Raw genomic sequence first — 2690 nt, 5'->3', positions numbered from 1 at the left:
AAGCACTGGGAATTGCCATCCTGTGTTCTGGCTCAGCAAAGACTTACATGGACATAGCAAATGCTAAGGACTGGGATCTAAAAAGGTACAAATTTCTATTATATTCCTGTTGGCAAGCAATCAAGAAGCTGGAATGATGACATAACATCCAGATTGACCATGCAAAGCAGGTCCATGTGTTTTGTCTATGAAGAATGAGGACATTTGTGAACCTAAGCATGTAGGTTTGCTGTAAATTCAACACAGACTGACACTCTCCATTTTGGATGCATGAAAGCAGGTGCTGTAAGAATTCTCCTCTTCCAGTGAAAATGAAACCAGTTTTTCCATTTCGGTTTTCTTTTTTTTTTTTTTTTAAAAGGTTGTGGTGGCTGAGATGGGGCTGGAGGACAGGTGGAGGGCAACATGCCCTGAATACCAAACATAATTGTAAAATCCCTACTGCTAATGTTCAGCACCTAAAACACTAGTTATAGATATAAGAGTGCCCAAGAATAGCTGGAACTGAGGCCAGAGGGCACAGACTGACCCTAAATCATGGGGTCAAACCCTTATGGGTTACCAAACAGGGAGCCTAACCAGGTCTTAGGAATGCTTACAGACCACACAGAATTCCTGAAGGAGGTGAGGTAATCACAAAAAGATGATGATGATGAGCTCATAAATGCAGAATGCACATCTTCCACAGTGCAGCCCAGGAGCCAAGAGAGGAGCCTACAAGGACTGCAGTGTTGTGAATTTGTATTTACCACAACTCCCTCTCTATCCTACAGCAAAGGCAGCACGACTGCTGTCTCAGCAATGTAGCTGTAAATGATTACTTTAGAAGCCATCTTGGAGAGAGTTGAAGGAATCACTTTTTTTTTTTGTGCAACCAGAATCAAGTGAAGTGTGGAGTGCCCCCAGATACCCCAGTGGAAAGCAATCTTTGTGTGGCTGCTAACCAGTTTCTCCCCTAGAAGACATTAAAACATTTCTCTGAAGGAAAAGCAGATTTGAGAAGCTGTCTCAGTAGCTTCTATTTACTGTGAAGGGAAATCCTTCAAAAAAGATGGGCTGAAGTCTCAGTATAGAAAACTCCCCTCCCCAGTCTGGCCAGTACTGCTGCCACAAGCCCGTAATTGCTGTAATTTCCAAGTTTGGTATGGAGGGGAACCAATGAAAATCACCATCCAGGGCTGTGTAGTTGCTGAGTGAGGAGAATCCATAAGTCCAAATTGCTGGAAGAGCAAAAAATAGTTCCTTTCTCATAAATGAAATATTTTTCCTGAGGATTTTCAAGTAGGCTTGAAAATCTATTACTCAAAGGTTTGAAAACTTCATCAGTAAGTCATGACTAAATGTCTATATTTGCATGAACACACACAATCAAAACTAAATTATTTAAGCTTAATCTACAATTTTATACCACTTAAGTGAAAATTATTTCTGTGAAAGTTTTGAACATGCACTAGATGACACATCCATCTTAAAAAAGAATCTGAAAGCCTCATTTTTACTGGATTTTATGCACTTACCTCTTTTGAATTTAATAACTTCTTTCTTGATTACAAGCTTATCATAAAAGATAAAGCAACCAAGTAAGAGCATGATATATCTGCAGTTAGTGCAAATGGTAATTGTATTCTCCTGGATAAGGATTTTCAAGAGACTCCTAGCTTGCATGGCTGTGCCTTTTATTAGGGAAACCAGATGAAAGTTGAATATTACCTTTTAAATTCTGTAGCTTATTCAGGAAATCCATCTCCACTTTAATTGCACTTTCCCCTGTAGGGTAAAAAATTATTTTACAGCTCTTAGAATTTGAAGGTATTTTAGGGTTTAATTTTCTTTGAAAACACAGACATGACAAACACCCCATCCTTCAACATAGACTGACCTCCAAAATTCTGAAATTAACTGTGAATGAGGTCTAAATATTTAAATCTTTTTTCATGAAAGCTATTAAGACTAAAGGTTATTGTGAGGCTATTTATGCTAGTCTAAGTGCCAGTGAACAGGAAATACAGGGTCATTTACGTTTTATAACTCACCTTGTTAACATGCAGGAAGGCAGGATGCAGCCACTGTATGTCCCCAGTTTTCAAGGGAAAATGTGATGGAAGGAAGTGCTGTCCTTTAAATAAATACATAAAGCCCTTTCCTTAATCTTGAAGGAGGAAAGCTTCTCCACAATGTAAATATAGATTTTAGTCCTTAGAGTTTAAAAATTGTTTTGATTTTCCAGAATAGCAACACCAAACATAAGTATTCACTTATGACATTACTACAATTGCTTCCCACAACTGTAAATTGTTGCAGAATACTGAGAAAATAGCTCATTTTGGGATAAACACAGCACTCAGGCTTACTGTAACAACAAATGTATTAGCAATTTGCCCAGATTATTCAATATGAATAGTTTCTTCAAGAACTTGTACAGTTAGTAAAATAGAAATATTTAATAGAAAACAAGCATCCAGATCTTCTGTGGCCTTATTGTATTGTACTTGCACGTCATGAAGTCATGCAACTGTGCAGCCCTCATTCCCCTCATGAGATCCATGTGTATTTCTGTGCTTTGAAGGAGCTCTTGCCATCCTTGCAGGAGTGGTTGCTTCCATTAGAATTCATTTGGCATTGACCACTCTCATTTTTTGTCTCTCTGAAACAGAAAAAATGGCAAACAATCTGCATTTTGACTTAGTGAC

The 2690-nt window shown here is 38.2% G+C and overlaps 1 long non-coding RNA gene across 1 annotated transcript; it reads right to left on the bottom strand.

The window, feature by feature from the left end:
• Positions 1 to 1133: 1133 nt before the first annotated feature.
• Positions 1134 to 2193, bottom strand: LOC116449504. Its single transcript, XR_004242408.1, has 3 exons — positions 2034 to 2193; positions 1711 to 1767; positions 1134 to 1220 (listed from the first exon to the last, which is right to left on the bottom strand). It is a non-coding gene; the product is annotated as an uncharacterized LOC116449504 (long non-coding RNA).
• Positions 2194 to 2690: the final 497 nt, after the last annotated feature.

The sequence above is a fragment of the Corvus moneduloides genome, chromosome 1 (assembly GCF_009650955.1).
Source record: "Corvus moneduloides isolate bCorMon1 chromosome 1, bCorMon1.pri, whole genome shotgun sequence".
Lineage (NCBI taxonomy): Eukaryota > Metazoa > Chordata > Aves > Passeriformes > Corvidae > Corvus > Corvus moneduloides.
Note: the sequence above shows the minus strand (reverse complement) of the source record. Positions and strands in the feature narration are given on the sequence as shown.